The following is a 23,048-nucleotide window of genomic DNA, read 5'->3' on the forward strand; positions in this document are numbered from 1 at the left end:
AAGCAATCCCATTTTCCTGGCACAATCAAACCCTGACCTTGCTTTAAGTTATGATAAGAGGAGGCTGCATACTGAATTTGGTGGTCCTAGCTCATACAGTTCAGGAGGAGTGTTTGATCAAACTTGCTCTCTAAAATAGTGGCTTTTTTCAGAAAGAAATAATCACTTAAAATATATTTTTCCTGGTGCAGTGAAATGAACCCAATGAACCATCCGCTCTTTCTGACGTGATTGTACCTCTTTGGCACTTCTCATCTATGATGTTACCTCTCCTGTATAGTTTCTGAATATTTTTAGGGTGTAACATTTTCAGGGCTAGTTGCACCTCTGTCTGCTTCCTGCTGTCTGAGATAGTGATAGGATGCTGTCTGAGACAGCCCGCACTGGTTATCCCAAACTCGTAAGCCTCACTCTCTAAAGCTGAGTCTTGCTGGTTAACCATTCACATTCTTACTCTGACAGCACCCCTCCTTAGGTAAGGTCCAGAGTGGAAGACTTATGCAGTCCCACCCAGACAGGGACCCAAATACACTAATCAGTACCAATCCCTGGATTATCCTGCAAGTTTCATTGGATTTCAGGTCTCTGTGATCAGTGACATCAGGACCAAGAGCCTGCTGAAAACGTAGCAATTTAAGTTGGTGATTGGAAAACAACAAACAGCCTGCACTTGTATTTGGTCTTCTCTAATCCTATGCATCCTTGCAAGCATAGATAGTGAGGTTTTCCTCTTCGCTTACCGAAACAGAACTGAACCAGCTTATGTTCTCTTACCAAGCCAGTTCTTCCTGTGACTCTGTCTGGTGATCTGCTTGACTCACACTGTTCAACCAGCTTTGATAACTCCTGGCAGTTTATTTAAGCTTTTTCTCCAGGACAACATGGGCTAGTGAATTGTTTTTAATGTTTAAGTTGAGACTCTTGCGTAGTAAAACTCCAGGAACTAGAGCTTTAAGGAAAACCTCAAATATGACAACGAATCTGTAAAACTATGAAAATAAAAGCTATGGATCGGGGTCTCCCCACCCCCGCCCCACAGTGTATAATCCCCCTCATCAATAGATTGTAAAGGCCAAATATTCTAAGAGAACTTTGCAATCCCATTGCATTCAATTAAGTCTGCATGGTCATCTTATCCTCCATAGGATATCACAGAAATAACCAGGGGCAAAAATTAGATCTGAGCTTGGTTGAAGAAGTGGGTTGTGCCCACGAAGGCTCATGATATCATCTACATATTTTGTTAGTATTAAGGTGCTAAAAGGGTGTCATAAGGAAGAGGGAGAAAACTTGTTCATCTTGGCCTCTGAGGCTAGAAAAAGAAGCAATGGGCTTAAACTGCAGCAAGGGAGGTTTAGGTTGGACATTAGGAAAAACTTCCTGTCAGGGTGGTTAAACACTGGAATAAATTGCCCAGGGAGGTTGTGGAATCTCTATCTCTGGAGATATTGAAGAGTAGGTTAGATAAATGTCTATCAGGGATGGTCTGGACAGTATTTGGTCCTGCCATGAGGGCAGGGGACTGGACTCGATGACCTCTCAAGGTCCTTTCCAGTCCTAGTATTCTATGATTCTAGACAACTTGTTGTTTAAGTTTTTCCTGTTACAGACCTTGGCTACCCCTCTGAAGATTTAAAATTATGTTGCTGATGCAGGGAAAAGACCAGAATCACTCGGTCTTATAGCTGTGTGGCTCAGCAGTGCTAGGAGTGAATGAAAGTCTGTTATATTATTCAAGTACCTATAAGGGTGTTACAAGGAGGAGGGAGAGAAATTATTTTCCTTGGCCTCTGAGGATAGAACGAGAAGCAATGGGCTTAAATTGCAGCAAGGGAAGTTTTGGTTGGACATTAGGAAAAACTTCCTGCCTGTCAGGGTGGTTAAACACTGGAATAAGTTGCCTAGGGAGGTTGTGGAATCTCCATCACTGGAGATATTTAAGAGCAAGCAAGATAGATATCTATCAGGGTCACCATTTACATTTCAAAAGGGTCGTCAAATGTCTCCCCCGGTGGCTCTGCCCCCGTTCCTGCTCTTGAATTGCCTTGAGTCACCAAGTCTTCCTGAATTGTCAAAATGGGTCCTCATCTGGAACAGGTTGGGAACCGTTGATCTAGATGATGTTTGCTCCTGCCATGAAGGCAGGGGGCTGGACTTGACCTTTCAAGGTCCCTTCCAGTTCAGGTGTTCTATGATTGAGCTATGACTATGCTAAATAAACATGAGGAAGGAGAGCTCGGAGTCAGATGATGCTATACGTACATGGTTGCTGAGTTAGAATGATCTTTAATGCCTTGGGTTAGAAATCTAGAAGAGGGACCAAACTGGAACACTAATGGGATGTGTAGAGAATAAGATGATTTACATTTACTTGTTCCAGGCTAGACAAATAACACTCCCTAGAGAGATTAGAAATATGGGCTGAACATAACATTTGGAACAAACTGCAAAGTAATACATACAGTAAAAATAATCCAGAAGACGTATGGTCAGTGAGAGGATGAAATATGAGCAGCCATAATCCTGAGAGCTCGTGCAATAAGAGATGAGTGAGTAATATGAGCTATCTGAAGGAAAGGCCAATATAATTCTGGGCTCCATATGAAAGGCATGATGGGGAGAGAGAGGAATAATTATTTCTGGTCCATTGGCTCCATTTTCAAATAGTGGCGTCTAAATACCTGATTTAGGACCCTGATATTAGGCATCCATGTTTGAAAATAGGCGTCTGTATGACACTGATGCTATCGCACCCATATCATTGTCTAGCTCCTGTCTGAAGCAGGACCCGTGTAATGCTATTGCGGACAATGGGGTGATGATGACAGTGTAATTTTAACCATCCAGGTTCAATTCTGGACCCTAACTCACGAAAATGATTAGAGAAAGGTCAGAAAAGAGATGTGTCAATGATCTGGTTCACTCAGAGGATTAATTATCAGGAAAGATTAAAGAACTAACCCTGTCCTGTAGCTCAAAAAGAAGGTGGCGAGAGGGAAAATTCTGGCTGCGGACTAGGATCCCATGAATTAAGACCTCCAAAAATAAACGTTCAAAGGCATGAATGGGAAATAGGCACCCACAACCATGAGAGTTCTTTTGACAGTCTGTCCCCTGGGATACACACAGAAATAGAGAATATCCCATACGGACCATTCCAGCAATTGGGGATGGAGGGGAAATGGGATTGATGGAGTTTTGTTCCGTAAGCCTTTCCCATCTCTAACTTGTATGACTTTGTGATGGTGGTAGAAGGAAAGAGTCTGACATTTCTGACTCACTAAATAAAAAGATGAGTGTAGTATTTTACTGCATGACTCAGATACTGTCCCAGATGAACTCTCACCCCGTTTAAGTCCTATGAGCAATAGTGAGACTGGGTGACAAGCATCTGAATCCTCATTCCTCCCCATTTCTCAAACTCCAGCAGGTCACATTTGATGACTATGTATGTAATTTATGATTCTGAAGTTCCCTTTTAATCAAGCTTGTCTGAGAATATTGCACTCGCCATGCTATGGCAGTATGCCCTCAAAATCCAGGGAAATGTGATGTGAGGCAAGGGATCTAGGGGTCATAGTGGACCACAAGTTGAATATGAGTCAACAGTGTGATGCTGTTGCAAAAAAAGCAAATATGATTCTAGGTTGTATCAACAGGTGTGTTGTAAGCAAAACTCGTGAAGTAATTCTGCCGCTCTACTCTGCACTAGTTAGGCCTCAGCTGGAGTACTGTGTCCAGTTCTGGGCGCCACATTTCAAGAAAGATGTGGAGAAATTGGAAAGGGTACAGAGAAGAGCGACAAGAATGATTAAAGGTTTAGAGAACATGACCTATGAAGCCAGGCTTCATGAACTGGGCTTGTTTAGTTTGGAAAAAAGAAGATTAAGGGGGGACATGATAGCGGTTTTCAAATATCTAAAAGGATGTCACAAGGAGGAAGGAGAAAATTTGTTCCTCTTGGTTACTGAGGTCAGGACAAAGAGTAATGGGCTTAAAGTGCAGCAGGGGAGGTTTAGATTGGACATTAGGAAAAAATTCCTAACTGTCAGGGTGGTCAAATATTGGAATAAATTGCCAAGGGAGGTGGTGGAATCTCCCTCTCTGGAGATATTTAAGAACAGATTAGATAGACATCTGTCAGGGATGGTGTAGATGGAGCTTGGTCCTGCCTTGAGGGCGGGGGGCTGGACTCGATGACCTCTCGAGGTCCCTTCCAGTCCTATTATTCTATGATTCTATGAATTATAACAATCCCACTTTGACCCCAAATCAGCAAATTTAATATTTGGCCAAGGAAAGTGAGATCTTACCTTCCCCTTGACAGAATTTGTGGAGTGGGACATAGCTTGCTGCTTTTTGAACACTGCATTTAATCAAGCCCAATTTCTGCAATGTTCTAGACAGGATTAAGTCTTGGCCCTCCACTACTACATATTTTATTACGGATGTGGAAGAGAACGTAAAATCATCACTGGTACAGTGTTGCAGAGGACAAAGATTGGGGGAGTGGTAAATAATGAGATGGACAGGTTATTGTTTCATTGGAATCTGGGCTGTTCGGTAAGCTGAGCGCAAGCCGACAATATGCAATTTAAACCAACTCAGTTGTAAACATATATGCCTAGGAGCAAAGAAGTAGACCATTCTTCCACACGGGAGGACTCTACTCTGAAAAGCAAAGACTCCTCTCAAAAAGATTTAGGAGTCATGGTGGATAATCAGCTCTACATAAGCTTGAAACACTGTGGCCAAAGGGTCTACTGTAACCCTTGTACATATAAGTGAAGGAATACTGAGTAGGAATAGGGAGATTGTGTTGCCTATGATTTTGGTACTGGAATGCTGTGTCCACAATTCTGGAATGAAGTTGGTAAATTGGAGTGGGTTCAAAGAGGAGCTCCAAAAATGATTAATGGATTAGAAAATCTGTTGAGTGGTGATACACTTAAGAAGCTCAACCTATTTAGTGTATCAAAGAGAAGGTTTAGACTGAAATGATTACAGTAGTTTAGTCTCTATGTGGGGAACAGATACTTGATAATGATCTTTTCTGTCTAGCAGGCAAAGTATCACAAGCTCCAATATCTGGAAATTGAAACAAAGCAAATCATTATCAGTCAGGATTATTTACCATGGGTATTGAGCACTAAGGCAGTCATCCACATGAGATTTAACTGCCCTGCTGCTATTTAGCAGAGCACCCACAGCCGGTAACTTGTGTTTCTACTGGTGGTGCACATGCATTAGTGCACATAACAAAATTTATTCTGCACATGGATGAAAAAAATAGAGGGAACATTGCATGGTAGCTATTAACAAATGCTTGGTTGTGATGGAATCGCCATCACTGGTGACTTTTAAAAACCACCTAATCTTGATTTTTATGCTTCAGTGCAGACCAGCATTAACTCCTGACTGTTGTACAGGAGGCCGGGCTGCAAGACCAGTGTGGACCCTTCTGGCCTTAGAATTGATGAATCCACTGGTGACGCATAAGGGGGGTATGAGGGGCTATGTGCACCCCAAACACTGTGGGAAGGACAACGGTCCAGAGACTCTGGGCAGCCCATGGCACTAGTGAGGGGCCTGGCACCTGCAGCAAGAGTCGAGCCGAGTGTTCCCTGTAAGCTGGGTGCTTGTGTGGTCACTCAGGAGGGATTCAAATGCCGCCCGACTGATTAGTAGAGCGCCCACAGCTAGGTTTTGTTTCTACTGGTGGTGCACGTCGACACATGCCTTGGCTCACATGAAGAAAATTATTCCACGCATGGATGGAAAAGATTAGAGGGAATATTGGTTGGTCCCCCCACCGCACTCACTGGCTATGATGGGGGAGGCAAGTGGAGCCTTCATGGTTCCTCTCTTCCAGCTGCTGGCCGCATCACTTGGGGGAAGGTTGGGGCTGCCCCCACACTCACCGATGGGAATCGGAGCAATGTGGTTAGCAGCTAGAGGAGCAGAGCCATGTTGCTCCACTTGCTGCTGCCAGTGAGAATGAGGGACCAGACCCCTTCTGCCAGCACCAAACCCCCCAGATAGTCCCCTGGGCTGTGTCACTCGGGGAAGAGGTGGGAAGGAGCAGGAGAAGGCTGGGGCAGAGGGAAGGGGGTTGTCTCAGCCCTCTCCCAGTGGTGTGGGGAAGAGTCATGGGGGCGGGGAGAAGGGCATGTTGCCAGTGTCCTTCCTACATACTTCATATCCAGTCACTCCTGTAGGAATCGATGTCGATCCCTATTGATTTTGGTGTAGGGAGAAATGAGACACACACACAGAACCGCTGGTGTCTGGTTAGCAGACCTAGCAGCTTCAGCCACTTCTAAACATGCTCCAGGGGTGAGCCCAGCAATTACAGGCCGGTATGTCTAATGTCAGTGTCAGGCAAACTGGTTGAAACTATAGCAAAGCACGGAATTATCAGAGGTAGATTAACGTGATTTGTTAGGGAGGAGTCAATGTGATTTTTGTGAATGTTTAGGCATGAATTTCCATCTGCTAGAATTCTTTGAGGGGGGTGAACAAGCATGTGAACAAGGGGGATCCAGTGGATATAGTGTACTTAGATTTCCAGAAAGCCTTTGACAAGGTCCCTCATCAAAGGCTCTTAAGTAAAGTAAGTTGTCATGGGATAAGAGGGAAGCTCCTCCCATGGATTGGTAACTGGTTAAAATAAGGAAACAAAGGGAAGGAATAAAACGTCAGTTTTCAGAATAGATTGAGGTAACTAGTGGGCTCCCCCAAGAGTCCGTATTGGTACCAACCCTATTCAGTTTATTCATAAATGATCTGGAGAAAGGGGTAAACAGGGAGGTGGCAAAATGTGCAGATGATACAAAACTATCACCCTGAAGAGCAGATTGAAGAGCTTCAGAAGGATCTCACAACACTAGATTACCGGGCAACGAAATGGCAAATGAATTTTAAAGCTGACAAATGCAAAGTAATGCACATTGGAAAACATCATCCCCCCTATATGTATACAGTGGTGGGGATTAATCAGCAGTTGCCACTCAAGAGAGAGATCTTAGTCATTGTGGGCAGTTCTCTGAAAACATCCCACTCAATGTGCAGTGACAGTCCAAAAAAAAAAAAAGGCAGCAAACGGAATGTTAGGAATCATTAAGATAGGGATAGCGAATAAGGTGGAGAATATCTTATTGCCTCTGTATAAATCCATGATGCACCCAAATCTTAACTACTGAGTACCCGGTGGTCGCCTCACCTCAAAATAGAAATATTGGCATTGGAAAAAGTTCAGAAAAGGGCAACAAAAATGATGAGGGGTATGGAACAGCTGCCAAATGTGAAGAGATTAATCAGACTGGTGCTTCTCAGCTTGGAGAAGAGACAACTAAGAGGGGATATGATGGTCTATAAAATTATCACCGGTGTGCAGAAAATGAACAAAGAGTTGTTCACTTCTTCTCATAAAACAAAAACCATGGGACACTAAATGAAATTAATAGGTAGCAGGTTTAAAATGAACAAAAGGAAGTACTCTTCCACACAACACATAGCCAACCTGTGGAACTACTTGCCACAGGATGTTGTGAAGGCCAAGACTATAACAGGGATCAAAAAAGAACTAGATAAATGTATGGGGGTTAGGTCTATCAATGGCTATTAGCCAGGACAGACAGGGATGGTATCCCTAGCCTCTGCTTGTCAGAAGCTTGGAGAGGGATCACTTGATAATTCCCTGTTCTGTTCATTCCCTCTGGGGCACCTGGCATTGGCTACTGTTGGCAGGAAAGGAGGGGGGAAAGTAGGGGACATTCAGAGCCTCTACTAAGGGGAAGAGGGAAGCACACAAAGGAGCTTGCTTCTAGGGGAGAGTGAAGCAAGAGGCGCTGGAAGGGTACAAGAAGCCCATGGTGTATGCCATGAGCTCAGCTGACAGAAATGACTGAGTGCGTGTCCTTTAATCATATAAACATGTCTGAGTTTGTGTGTCTCCCTCAACTGTCTCTGGAGCAGCGATTGTAAAAGACCCTTCTCCTACTGTACTACAAGCAGGCTTGCAGCTTCCTTCCTCTGCTGAAACAGAAGCCTGTCAATGTCTCCTTTGGGAAACACTTTTTCCGTGTAAATTGTGTACAGTAAAGAAAAATCAGCCATCAAAGGGTGTAAACTATTGCTACAAATCCAGGGTAAGGATGCTCCCTTCGCATTTAGTGTGTAGCTCTCAGGGAATGAGCATGCATTGTAAGAAGTGGAAAACAAGAGGCTCCACTTCATAGAACACAAAATCTATGTCTAGGCATCCATGTTTTCAGCTTAATCACAGTCAGAAGGAAAAGTGACTTTGCATTAAGCATCTCTGTAGCACAATTGCTTATGGAATTGAAATGATTTATTGATGTTGGATTAAAGGATATTCTATGCAATGAGGTTAAAGAGTCTGGCTGTTTCCTAGAATAACTTCCTGAATTTTTTCAGGTATATGGATAACTTCAGCTGTTCTTCTTTATCTTCTCTGATGACTTTATTTCCTGATGTGAGCACATGGGAATGATAATAACAAACAGTTCTCCTTTCATCTATGTAATCATATGATTTAAATTGCTTTGTGTGTATTTCATAATGTGCTCATTTAATGTTTGGTGAAGTGCAGATACTTGGGGATAACAAATTTGTTCTTGACTTGAAATGTATTAGGGAATCTATATCCAATTTTATGAATGTCTCTTTAAAACTTGAGCTGGAATGCTGCGGGTGACACCAGAAGAGTTGGTTGGGATTTTTGGCCAAAAACATTCCCGCGGAAAGAAATGTAAAATCCAAAACTTTACAGGAAGAGCTTGCGGGGGGGGAGGGGAGCGTTAAATTGCTCGACTCAAAACTTTTTCAGAAAGTTTCAAAATGGTCAAGTTATGATGTTTCGACTCTTTCAAAATGATAAATTTGGGTCTCCTGGTTCAAATTTTTGAAATTTGCGTTACGTATCGTGCACGAACGTAACGGAGAGGCCCGCCACTGGGGAGGCAAAGGGGGCAGCTGCCCTGGAGGCCAGTGATGTTAAAAGGGCCCTGAGCTCCTGCTACAGTAACAACAGCAATGGCTGGTGCTCTGGGCCCTTTAAATCATCATCAGAACCTTGGGTGGTGCTGATGGGCCCCCCCCAGCTTCACTCCTTCTGCCTGAGGCCCCGCCCCTTCCAGGGGTCGCAGCCCTGCACCTTGCCCAGGGCCTGGTGAAGTGGGTCAGACATCCTGCTAATGGGGACTAGGTAGCACATGACAAAAACTGGGACAGGGCTGAGAGGCAATAGGTGCCTATATAAGACAAAGCTCTGATATTCAGGGCTTTGCCCTTATAAAATGGGGACATCGGGTCACCCCAGTGAAATACCCCCACACCTGCACACAGAGTCTACTCAAAGGGCATACATTGACCTCAACCGAATGTTGGCGGTTTATCAATTCATGAAAATTGTATCTTCTTCTTTTTTTTTTTTTTTTTTTTTTTTTTTTGCTCCTCGTGATTTGGGATGTGAAATTTTTGAAATCTCTCACTGCTTGCTCATCCCATTCTAGTCAATTTTATGTGTTTAAAAAAGCAGCCGCATTTTCATATGTCCTTAATGCTGCTAGACCTTAGAACTCCTGGTATGCCTACCCTTCTTCTTAAATGTGATTTTGAGTGATCTATTATAAAACAAGAATTGTGTTCTTCTCTTCAGCCTCTGATCCGCTGTTGATATAAACTCCTTATTCCCCTTGTATCATTTAAAAATTACTTGGGTGAAATGCAGCTGGGGTGTGTGTGTTACTGAATAACTTAACAGGAGGTGGAAAACTTACTCTTCGTAGTTTCTTCTAATACAACATGAGGTAGCTGGCAAGTTCTCTACACACATGGGCTTATGTAAATGTTTTAACGCAAATCTCAGCATGGAGATTTAGGGCAAACCTTGGAGGATTTTAGTTCTATAATTTCTTTTGGCAGAGGCCTTTTTTTCACTTATTTCATATACAGTAACGTTAAAGGGAAGCTGTATCCATGAGCTACAGTCAAACACTGTGAAATTTCTGAAGCCAAGAAGCACATCTGTATTAACAGGATTGAGTGGAAGTTTTTATAAAGCCGTTGGGAGTCATCGGTGCTTGAAGAGGGAGTGAAGAACAGAAGGACAGAGATGTGACTTGACTTCTCAGATGCGAATGCCATGAATTCTGGAGGCTTTATAAGCTGTGATACAGGGATGGCAACTCTGAATGGCTGACCTTGTGTCAGTTCTATCGTGCAAATTGCTTGGATGCCTGAAATAACTTACAGCGCTGTTCAATCACAAACAATCGCAGGAAGCTTTTCTTCCATCCTGGAGACCTGTGTACTGCTCGAAATGCATTGTACTTCTCCAGGTGGGACCAGTTTGCATTGCTTGGCCTTGAGGAGGCAGCAGGTGAACGGGTGCAGAGCAAGGTGCTGATGTGTTGGGTATGTGACTATATGCAACTGTTTGGTAGAAGAGTTGAAGCAGCTGTGTTTTGCCTTGGCGGGGGAGTTAGTAATTTTTAACAATTGGTGGGTGCTCAGAGCCTCTGTGGGGATATTGTATTTTGACTTGCTTAAAAAAGTATGTTCCCACACCCTTCAGTGGTTTGCATCCTTCGGTGGTGGTCTTTTTTCTTGATTCTCCTGCTCCGTCAGGTGGGTATCTACCAGTTTCCACTATTTATTTCAGTCTTGCTTTGCTCTTATTCACTATGAAGTCCTCAATGGTCACATGAAGTCTAGGGGAATAGAACATTTGATCAACTTTGATTCCCTCCACGTGTTGTATACAAACTGTAGCCAATTAATTTATCCTCCATTTATTGTTGTTTAGTGTTATGGCCACATGCTATCTCATATATAATAAACATGTGCTCAATAGATTTAAATTGTACTACGGGTTGAACCTCTCTAGTATGGCGCACTCTTGTCCAACAACATCCGTAGTCAGTATGATTTTAGTTAGCTACATGTGCACTTCTCATGGGTGTGGCCAAGTTTCCCGCAATCCCATAAATGTTGCTTACAGCCACAAGGCCTGGCTCTCCATTCTCTGTGCTGTGATTTAGCTCTAATTTACCCGTAAATGTCCTCTAACAGCCTAGGAAGCAGAGGCAGTGTTGGGAATGCTGCTGGACAATATTGACCTCCCGTGGTCCAGCAAATTCTCTGGTTTGGCGCCCGTCAGGTCCCCAGGGTGCCAGACTAGGGAATTTGTAGTAGCAAAATATTTGAACTGTTATGGAAAAACAAAGGAACTAGGGCTGTCAAGAGTTGCTATGTTTGTCCCAATGTTGACAGGGAATGAACATTTCCTAAGCTGGAAATGATTGGAAAACATATTTGACTACACAGCATCTCTGACAAACCACAGATAGGCCTGGGTTGCTGCAGAGGTGCTTAAATTACACACTCAGTAGTAATATTAATTATCTATTTCTGCAGTGCCTAGACACCCCAGTCATGGAATGTGACCCCATTGTGTTAGGTGCTGTAAAACACAGACCAAAAAGACAGTCCCTACCCTAAAAAGCTTATGATTGAAAAATAAAATAAGTGACAACAGGCAGATTGATCGGGGGGATACAAGCTGACGAGACATTCGTCTTCATGATAGCCTATAGTCTCTACACACGCAGCAGAGTAGCTGTTTTTTGTGGTCATCACAGCAAAGGGAGAGTTTCGAGGAGGGACTTGAAGGAACCAAAGTAGCTTTTGCAGATGTTCATAGAGAGTACCTCCCAAGTGTAATGGACAGCAGCCATGTATCCATGTAGGGGACAGATGTTTGGTGGGGTGCCACAGAGACTGACGTTAATCTGGGTTTTGTTGGACAAATTTCTCTGAAAGAATAAGAAAATGACATGTTTACTAACTCATACCACGACGCTCAAGGGAAACTCCATTAAAAAATATTGGCATGCTTTTAAATCTAGTTAAGCGGGGCTCGAAGGCTGCTGATGCAGACAACAATTTTAGTCCTTTGCATGCCTTAGGTCTTCTATTTAATTATATACAAAAATGTAACTTTATTCATGTTCCTGTTTGTAAAGTCAAGCACTCAAAAGAGAGAAGATGCCTGTGCCTCTGTACTAACATGATCACAAGCTCCTCTCAATCTGCTCATTGCTTCACTGTCTTTGTGTGCCACTTCCTAGGTTTTAAAAAACAAGCTGCAAAAGCAGTTTCTGTCACGTGGTATCCTATGGATGATCACATGGCTCCTTATCAGGGCTGGAACCTTTATACCTATTGCACAGGCCTCTGCCATTTGAGCTACTGTAGTAACTGATAGCAGTAGTAGGTTGTTACTTTTCAACATGTCTTATCCCCCTTCTAGTTCTGGTCCACATTAGTTGGTTTCACACATTTCTGACAGTAGAGGAATGGGGAGATTAGGGAATTTGGGCTTCTCTTTTAGGCTTTGGAGGAGAGTGTACTCTCGTTCTCACAGACACTTCTGCCCATGACTAGCAAGTTTCACTTCATTCTCCCTGTCCCCTTCAAACTGTCTTTATGTCCATGTCCTTCTCCCAGTTTCCTAGCCTAGATAGTTATTGTTTCCTCCTCCAATTTCTTTTCCTCTGATCTCACTTTTCTCCTTCAAGCTCCTCACATGTTCTGAGCTCCTCCCTTCTTTCTCCTCTCCCTGCAGACTCAGCGAAGATGAAATCTGTGGAAATTTTATCTGTTAAAATTGAAGTGTTCTCCACAGCACATGTGAAAATTGTGACACACACACACTTCCCAAGGGCTTATAATTTGGACAGGTCTCACGGGGATGGCAAAAGGGAAATCCCTGACACAAAGGCTGCTCCTGCAAAGCTCAAATCCCTGCTCCAAATCATGGGGCACTAGAGTGTTTCAGAGACTTTTTTTAACATGGACAAAAAATAATTGTCCGCCCCCTCATTCTCAGAAATGGCTGCAGTGTTGTGGCTGAAATATCCCAAAACAATTCAGCCTGAGACAGACACCTGGCACATGACACTTCAGCTTGCATGGTTAAAGTTTGATAAAAAAAAATTATAAACAACTGAAAATGGGTTTATGTAATAGGAAATGTTGGGCAACTTGAACAGTGTTTCAAAATCAGTAGCTTGGGGGGGGTGAATATTTTAAGCTTCTTTTCTGGAGAAAATTTGGTTATGGACTGGGTGAAGCCTTGTGAAAGAATTAAGATCGATAGGCACGAAGTGACCCTTCAGTTAATATAACCGTAAATATAAGCCCAACCTAATGCCAAAGGAGAGAATAAACTCACCCAGGAACTCTTGCTGAGTGGCTGGCAGGCTGGGTGAGCAGGCAGGCAGAATGCAAACAAATGGAGTATGGACCAAACCAAACATCTGAGAGAAGCAGCCTAAAGGAGCCACTGAAAACACTGTGGCAGAACCTGGAAGAAACCTGGGGAGAGACTATTGCGTCAATTTACTCTTTGTACTGTGAGCACGTGAAGCTGTTTCCTGCTCTAGCCAGTGTTCCCTGTAACCTGAGCGCTTGAGCAGCCGCCCAAGAGAGATTGAAATGCTGCCCTGCTGATTAGTAGAGTGCCCACTGGCAGCATGTGTTTGGATTGGTGGTACACATCTTCACATGCCTTGGTGAATATAACAAAATGTATTCCACACACAGATGGAAAAAATAGCGGGAACATTGCTGACTACCAACCATCTCTGCTTCAAATCTAGCACCCACGGGGCCCCAAACTGTGATTAGCCATTCAGGTTCAAAAGGGGCAACACTATTTTGCAGATATAGAGTCCGACTGAATTTGCCAAGAACTTGTTTGACAAAGTCAGATCTCCCCGGGTTTCAGTCATTGCAGAATTTTAGCTTGGTTGCATCATCTGTGTTTTAAATAGCACATTACTCTTAAACTTAGCACAGTAGTAAAGACTAACAGTGACTGTCTATTAAAAATACACTCATAACAACAAATACTTCAAGGGTCATGGGTCACGTGATCCTCCCAAAGACCCTGAAAGAACATTGTCTGCCTGAGAATTTCCTCTGACACACCGCCCTGTTGGAACAGCATGACAGCAATCATGTTTTATTTTTCAAAGAGCACTATTCCGCCAACTTTGTAATTAGGACAATGAGCAGTGCATATCTGCAAAACAGAGTGTCTTTGAACGGTTGATTTATTTTTAAAAACGGATGTGATTCCAAAACACTGTATTCCTGTTTCACTTACTCTTCTTCTTGAAGGATAAATGTGGTGTTGACAGACTGAAATCTGTAAATGGAAGCCTAACGTTGGCTGGGTTACTTCTTTACATCTATTCTCTTTATCAGCATTACATCAGTGTCTTTTATTTTTAGAGATTTGCTGTTTGACACTTCATTGCTATCTGGGATTATTTCAGGTTATGCTCATTTGACCTGCTGCACACTGTAAAGAGACTTCCCCTTGAAATCCATTTCATCGGAAAGGCTGGGATTATTTCTCTAGTCTGCCATATGAGTAAACGCTACTCAGTAGTCGCTTTCCAGGTCTCTTTCAGTTGAGCCATTATGGTCTTTAAAGCTTTGTGGGCATGCAGACCTGTCAGGATACTGTCAGATGGTCCAAGTACCAACTTTAGGAGTGTTGACTAGTGGGTAGAGCAGAACATGAGTTGAGTTCTTTCAACTTTGCGGTCTCCATTTTCCCCAGTTGCGCAATGGGTATATTTCAGGGACAGCTTTAATGTGAGTTCCTAGGTTCACTGAACCCACAGAAAATGCACACGTGTGTGTGTGTGTGTGTGTGTGTCAGGCAACCTGGCATGAGGGATCACAGCCACTCTCAGGTTTCATCCAGATGCTCCTGTCAGGGTGGTCAAGCCAAACTTGAATGCTATTACAACCCTATGCACCAGGGTGCTGTCCCCAGGGCAGGGAGCAGGTCCGAGCCCCATGGAGTGGATCAGTGTGGCTTGCTCTTCCACTGCCCTGGACCAGCTGGATTATGGATGCAGTATGGGGATACCCCATAGTCTGGGAGCCACTGTGCTAGACAGTCCATTTGAGGCAATGGATAACTTGGACCGACAAGACTAACTCCTCAAAGGAGAGGGGAGTTCCTTTTCTCCTTTCTCTGCTCCCTCTTCAAGTTGGGCCCAGGGATGTTGAAACTGTTAACCAGTTAAACAGCAGCACTTAACCTGTTAACCATTTTAACTTGGGGCCTTGCTGCCAGAGTTCACCAAGGGCCTGTTCTCTATTTAACATCCCTAGCCGGGCTCACCCCTCGGGTATTCCAGATGTTGCTGGGTGATGTCTGATGGAGATGGCACACAGTGGTTATGTTCTGCTGTATTTCTTTCAGAAATGTGAGGAGACCAGATGACTTGCTATAGACAACTCAAGAGAAAAAACAGTGTTGAAGCCAGCTTTGTGTACGCAGCCCGTGTTTTGTTTCACTGTTAGTTTTATCAGATCCTTCCTTGCCTGAAATGTTAATTCTTGCCAGTGACGTCCGGGAGAGCCAACAGCCACCGTGGGGCCCCTAGGCAGTGTGGGTGGGAGATGGCACCGTGCTCCCGGAAAGGGCGGGGCTGAGGACAGAATGGGCGGAGCCGAGAGCCTGACTCTTCGCACTGCTTGGCGCATGCGGCCCAGTACTCGGGCAGCAATTTTAAAGGGCGCAGGGCTCCAGTCGCCACTGTTGCTATGACAGCAGCCTGGGCCCCTTTGAATCACTGGGCTTGGGACAAAAGCCCCCTTTACCTCACCCCCAAGCCTGGTGACATCAAGCCAGATTGTCATGGAAACAATTGTGATGTCACAGCTTATTACTTCAGGGAGGGAATATGCAACAATTTTTTTAAAATACTCATAAGCACAATGAACTATTCTCCTTTAGGTGCATGTGCAACCCCTATTTTTTGTTAAGGGGACTGAAATGTATAAGGCAAGGGAAGAAAAGGTTTTTAAAAGTAGATGTTAATACTCCAGCAAGCTTGGGGGGAGGGAGGGGGTGCTGCAGGGCCAGCCCCACTGCACCACCACCCAGGAGGCACCTGAGGTAAGCAGTGTCCAGCTCTGAGCCCCTGTCCCAGGCATGTACTCCCTCCTGCATCCCAAACCCTTGCTCCAGCCCTGAGCCCTCTGGACCCAAACTCCTTTACAGAGCCTGTATCCTGATCCTCCTCTGTCCCCCCAACTCCCTGCCCCAGGTTCAGTTCAGAGCCCCTCTCACACACTCCAAATCCCTTAGCCCAAGACCAGAGTCTGTGCCCCAACCCTCTGCCCAAGCCTGGTGAAAGAGAGGGAGAATGGGGGAGGGAGGAAGGATGGAGTGAGCAGGGGCCGGGTCTTAGAGAAGGGGCATGAAGGAGGCGAGGCCAGGGTATTGAGGTAGCTCCTGGATTGTGCTTAAATTCAAAACGTGATCGTGTGCTTCAAAAGGTTGGAGATCCCTGGAGGGCTGCTGAATATTTTTTGTGCTTTTCTTAAAATGACTTTTTTTGGCTTTATAATGGCACTGTCAAAGTCAGACAGGACTCACAGATTTGGCAGACTGCTCTGTTTATTTCAGCAAAGCTTTGCTAAAATGCATGGAGAAAATGTGAGTACCCTACAAGGTTCAAACCCCTTGATTTTATACAGTCAAAAGGAAGCCAAAATTAACAGGATTAAAAGGGGGGCAAAACTTCACATAATTAGTGTGAGGCTACTCAAGTACTCTTCATTTCAATATTAAGCACACAGCAATCTCCTGGCTATATCTCCCTGATTATCTGGAATTGTTTCCTAACACTTAATGTTTCTTTTCCTGTTAAACTCAGGCCCAAATTGGCTAGCACCTTGATCTGCATACCTACAATCAACATTAACATACTTTTCTTCTTCCTCTTAAAAAGACAAACAGAATTCCTTCAACTTATTCCATTATTACAGCACAATTCATCTTTTTCTTACAGTATAATTCTTTCTACTTTCACAGCACTTAACTATCACTTCACACTGCATGTAATGTGCTTTCACATGATATTACTCCCTGCTGCTTCTTGTAGCCAAATCATATTTGTGGCCATTGGAAGTAAGGGACTAGGATGGCAGTGGCACAAATACAGCATTAGGATTTCCCTGCACATCCAACAGGAGAAAAGGATCCATGGCAGATGAAGAGCAGCACAGACTAAGGCTACATCTACACTGATACCCTTTTCCAGAAATGCTTAAAACGGAACAGTTTCCGTTATAAGTATTTCTGTATAAAGAGCGTCTACATTGGCAGGATGCTTTTCTGAAAAAGCACTTTTTCCGGAAAAGCATCCATGGCCAATGTAGATGCGCTTTTCCGCAAAAAAGCCCCGATAGTCATTTTCGCGATCGGGGCTTTTTTCCGGAAAAGGACTTTTGCCCGAATGGGAGCAGCATAGTTTTTTCCGGAAAAACAATGACGATTTTACATTAGATCATCATTGCTTTTCCGGAAAAGCAAGCAGCCAGTGTAGACAGCTGGCAAGTTATTCCGGAAAAGCGGCCAGTGTAGACACAGCCTAAGTGTATAACACAGGTGTAAAATAGGGTAAACACCAAACATGTCAGAGGAAGCTTGAAATGCTGGGGCCCTAATTCTTTGAAATATTAAAGTTTCTACAAACCTAGTTTGTGGGAATCTAAGTAATTCACCTTGATATTGAGCTACTGAATGATTTGCTTGAACAAATGTGGGTCTAAAATGAGTGACACGCATATTGCAAGTTACGAATGCACAGTAAACTGCTCTACAAGGAAGGAAAACACTTCTTCATGAATACATACTGTTAATTGGCATATAAGATCAATACAGTAATGAAAACAATTGGGAAAACAAATGAACATAATACATTGGTCAGCTCTATGGATGTTTCCCCTTAAGTCAAAATTACTTTTAAATAAAGATCATAACAATATTTGTTTTTTCAAAACACATTTTTTTAAATGAAAGAAATTTTAGTGGGAATTTCAGTTTTCATCAACTCTTCTCATTTAATTTTGGTAGGGAGAAAGTCACTTTTATCCTATGCTTGGAAAAAACGTGAAAGGAAATAAATGGTTTTTTTCCCACAGAAATGATTTTTTTACCTTTTTTTCCTCAAAATGTTATTTAAAAAACATTCTCTGAAAAACTAAAATAAAAGCCTAAAAACTAAAAACATTCAACTATCAGAAGTAATTCTCTTAAGTTATAATATAATTGCATGTTCCTGTATTTAGAGGTGGTCATGTTTCAGCTCTTAGAAATGAATAAAACCCAAACTAAAAATCTCAGAGGAGGAGTGGGGTCTTTTGATTGAGCTATGAAACCAAGTGCTAATTGACCTTGGAATACTTGCAACAGAACCCCTGCAACTATTGCTGGAATACTATGTCCAGTTCTATTGTCCACAACTCAAGAAGTATAATAATAAATTGGAGAGGGTCAGAGAAGACCAATGGGAATGATTGACTAAAGGATTAGAAACTATGCCTTTATAATGACAGATTAAGGCCAGGTCTACGTTACACCTGGCAGCTCAGTTTAAGGAACATAATTCTAGTAACAAAGAGTACATAGCTGGAGTTGTCTTACTTTAACCCGAGCTTGGTGGCGTCCCCAAGCAAAAGCAGGAATACCAGATACTGGTGGGAGTGCCCGCTAAGTTTGATTGAGCGAGTCTTACCTAGACTTGCTCAATCAAACTCCAGAAGATCAATAGTGGCAGCATTGATCTTCCATGGAGTGAAAGACAAGGCCTCAGAGTTCAGCCTATTTAGAAAGGTCAAGGTGACTTGACTGCAGTTGAATTACCTCCCAAGTGGAATCAATATTTAATAAAGGGCTCTTCACGCTTGCAGAGACAGGCTAACATGATCCAATGACAGGAAACTGAACCGTGACAAATTCAGACAAGAAATAAGGTGTACATCTTTTAACAGTGAGCGTAATTGACCACTTGAACAATTTATATAGAGTCATGGTGGATTCTCCATCACTGACAATTTTCAAATCCACACTGGATGTTTTTCTAAGAGATGCTCTAGGAATTATTTTGGGGACATTCTATGACTTGTGTTAGACAGGGAGGTTGGACTAGATGATCACAGTGGTCCCTTCTGACCTTGGAATCTATGAATCTACTGTCTCCCTGCAACCACGTATGTTCGAATTGTGTGTGCACAGCTGATAAGGACGTGCACTTAGCCATTAATTCACTCCTGCAAGGTAAAGAAATCAAACATTTGAATTCTGTAGTTTAGGACAACAGAATTTCTCAATAGGCTACAATGTGTGTATCATATTAGCAGCTCTTTGTAATATTTAATTAGCGTGTTTGGCCCTGAAAGCCTATAGTAAAATATATAGAATCCTAGGGGTTGGATACTTTGACCTCCTGAGGTCTCTTCCAATCCCTCCTAAAAGCAGGACCAACCCCGACTAAATCATCTTAACCAGGGCTTTGTCAAGCTGGGATTTAAAAACCTCTGAGGATGGAGATTCCACCCCGTCCCTAGGTAACCCATTCCAGTGCTTCACCACCCTCCTAGTGAAATACGTTTTTCTTATGTCCAACCTAGATCTCCTCCCACCTGCAGCTTGAGACCATTGCTCCTTGTTCTGTCATTTGTCACCACTGAGAACAGCCTTTCTCCATCCTCTTTAGAACCCCCCTTCAGGTAGTTGAAGGCTGCTCTCAAATCCCCCCTCACTCTTCTCTTCTGTAAGCTAAATTAGCCAAAATCTCTCAGGCCAGGTGTACAGTAGACGTGGAAGGTTGGCTCACGTCACACAACTCCAGCTATGTAGAATATGTAGCTGGAGTCGGCTTGCCTTAATCGGAGATTGGCAGCATCCCCACAGCAAGAGGTCAACAGGAGAAAACACTCCCATCGACTTCCCTAACTCCTTGTGATTGCAAGGAATAAATGTGCCAGTTAGAGCTGCCCTCAGCATTTGATGTATGGGTCTATATTAGACCCGCTAAATCTAATGACAGAACGTCAATATCTGGCACAGCAAGTGAAGACGTGCCCTCAGACTCTCCTCATAGGTCATGTGCTTCAGCCCCCTAATCATGTTTGTTGCCCTCTGCTGGACTTTCTCCAATGTGTCCAGATGTAGCCTCACCAAAGCCAAATAACGGGGAATAATCCACTTCTCTAGCTCTGATGTCAGTGCTCCTCCTAACGCACCCCAACATGCCATTAGCCTTCTTGGCTACAAGGGCACCGTGTTGACTCATAACCAACTTCTCATCCACTGTAACCCCCAGGTCTTATCTCTTTGTTGGAAGTCAGAATTAACACTTGGTGTCACCTTACTGCAATAGTCTTACCCCTGGGGGCTTGTGACTTTTATCAAATCCTACTAGTCATCAGGGTCTGGATGGGCTAGTAGCTGAAAGGGAGAACTTTAGACCCCTCAAGCCCCAATCCTGCGAAGATGTAAGTGCATGTTCTGCTCAGCATAGAGTAAAAAGACATCCAAGTCGATGCATGAAGTTAAGCATGTGCATAAGGCTTAGCAGCATCTGGATGCTAATTCGCTCATGGAAGGCGTATTGGCATTTCAGGTAGCCCTTTTCCCACGGACTCAGTACTGAGCCAGTGCCCCCACCACAAAAGGTGTGTCTACACAGCAAACGAGAACTTGTATCTGGCCTGGCTATTTCATTGCTGTGTAAAAGTCTGGGACCAATCCACCTTGTAGGGTAAGCCGCAGGCCCACCAAAGGGTGGGGGAAGAGGACAATTGTGAGGTCTGCCTAGAGGAGCGTAGCTCGCTCTGACTGGCACTGAGAGCTGGCTGCCGGCAGCCCTGCACCTTCGAACCAAGGCCCCTTTCCAGGACCATGGAACCACCGATCATCCCCCACATTTGCCCAGGGGCCCACCAAGGCTGTTGGACTCTGCACCAAGCCCAGAAGTCTACACAACCTTGGAACAGTCTCGCAAGCACACGCTGGTTAGCACAGGCCAGCTGCAAGTTTTTCTTTGCTGTGTGTAAACCTACCCCAAGTTGAGAGACACTGCACTGCTAGAGGTTCTGGAAAATAGATTTCCCAACCGGATGTGGTTATTAATGACACTGCAGCACTTCTTGTCAGAGCAGAGATATTAACTCCAAATCCTGGCCAAACTCTAATGACACACTGACATTCTGCCTGCCTAAGCATTCTGAGGTTTAGCTACATAGTGTGTCATCTTGTTGCCTTAAACTGTTGTGCGACTGTTTCTGGGTGCTGCTACAGTCTTTGCCTTGTTGTAGAACAGTGGTGGGTGCCCTACACAGTAGTGTCTTCACTCACTAAGTGCAATTTTGGATTTATGGGGGAGAGGGTTGGGTTGGTTTTTTTTAGTCAGGCTCCTTACATTGTTCCATATGTCCTATCAATTTCTCATTATTAGCACTATTAATTGGCACTAGTCCTGCTAGTACCACCGTTACTGTAAAGCAAGTAAAAAATGCAGTCCAATTATATTTGTGTAATTCATTGAAATCCTTGGCAACGCCTGTTTTAGTCTTGAGTTAAAATCTAATTTTGATAGGCTTTAAAGACAAAAATATTCAAATGTAATGCCAAAAGTATCCATTGACATTTTATTCTTAATCTTTTTTTTTCCTTTGGAGATTGTATGTTTTGAACCACTTCTTAACAAGGCAGACGGGTTGCACATTTAATGTGCACCTAGGGAGAAGGATGCGGGTTGGAAAAGAACGTATGTCAACTAGGTCGCTTGGGATGAATTGCTTGAGTCACTGTTTGCAACGTGAAAAATTCATTTGAAGTAGATTTTAAGTGCTGCTGGAACAGCTTCAGCAACTATGGGCAGATGTCGATGTAATTTATTACAGACCCCACTCTGTCATTTATTTTAAAAAGTGCTTTGAAAAATGAAGTCTTAAAAGATTTATGGGGGAGCCCTGGCTGGGATGTTTGAGTTGGGGTTGATCCTGCTTTGAGCAGCGGGCTGGACTCTATGACCTCCTGAGGTCTCTTCCAACCCTAGGATTCTAGGATTCGAAGACGTGATGGTTCTGAGGAAGTTACTTCATTTTATAAACCCTGATGGTTCTTACGAAGCTTTCTGAATTGTAGATGCCCACTCCCTTCCAATTCTAACTTGGGCTACGTTTCAACAGCTTTTTTCATATAAAAGAATTGCCATAATAGTGGCACATAAGAGAAATCCCGGGAAGAAATGATGGAGGTAATATCTTCCCCTTCAACTGTGCTGGTTTGCCTGCCATTTGGTTTTGTATCTGGGTACCCTTAATTGATTGTTGGCTGCTTCTTGGATATCCAGTAGTTAGTAACACTGCTCTCTTCATCTGTACCAGTGCACTTCATCCGCAGAGCAACTTTTGTGGACCTTGCCACAGCAGTCCATGCTTTGGTCCCGTTGCGTGTCGATGATGGCCTCATGTACTCTACAAGAGGCTACAGCTCTGCATAATTTGGAAATCTCTGTTAGCATAGATTATGTCCATTCATTTTCCTAGCAGGGGGTACCTCAGTGCTCCAATTTAGAGACTGATTTTTTGAGGGTGCAACTTGAGGTGCTGGCATAGTCCTTTCATTAAGGGCTTGTCGGGTTTTGATGGGATACACACGTTGGTTACAATGGGAGGAGTTGTTCTTTACAATGGTGTCACCAGGATGGGAAGCAGGAACATCTTTTTAACAACAGACAACAATCTTATTTTTTTTTATAACACTCAATCTTACCCTTCCTAGGGCAACACAACATGGAGGTGACATCACCTGCAAATAGTGGCATTGGGTAAAGCTTGGAAGACCCAATCTGTGGAACTCAGTCACGTGTGTGCATTTAGGCCCCACAAAACTCCTCATGAGACACCATGAGAGTTTCTGGAGGCAAAGAAAATGGGAGGGATCTTCAGGAGGCGGGGCATTCCCCTTGCTGCTAATGACTGACTGTCAACTAGGCTGATCTGTAGACTGCACAATGAAAAAATTAACACTGTTAAAGAACAGAGCACAAACCTGGGTTGACTTGTACCTTATAGAATTCTATTAACTTCAAAAATCTATAATTTAGTCCATATAAGAGACAGGAATTACCTTTATG

The 23,048-nt window shown here is 43.5% G+C and overlaps 1 protein-coding gene and 1 long non-coding RNA gene across 2 annotated transcripts in view; one reads left to right on the forward strand and one right to left on the reverse strand.

Annotated features, from left to right (window-relative positions):
* The window catches only part of SLC4A11 (solute carrier family 4 member 11), a 256,640-nt gene that overhangs the window by 17,398 nt on the left and 216,194 nt on the right, over positions 1–23,048 (forward strand). The window lies entirely within an intron of this gene.
* LOC142829710 (uncharacterized) lies at positions 8,153–13,068 on the reverse strand. Its single transcript, XR_016349364.1, has 3 exons — positions 12,592–13,068; positions 11,736–11,840; positions 8,153–10,736 (listed from the first exon to the last, which is right to left on the reverse strand). It is a non-coding gene; the product is annotated as an uncharacterized LOC142829710 (long non-coding RNA).

This window comes from Pelodiscus sinensis, chromosome 4 (genome assembly GCF_052426305.1).
Source record: "Pelodiscus sinensis isolate ZL-2025 chromosome 4, ASM5242630v1, whole genome shotgun sequence".
NCBI classification, from domain to species: Eukaryota; Metazoa; Chordata; order Testudines; family Trionychidae; genus Pelodiscus; species Pelodiscus sinensis.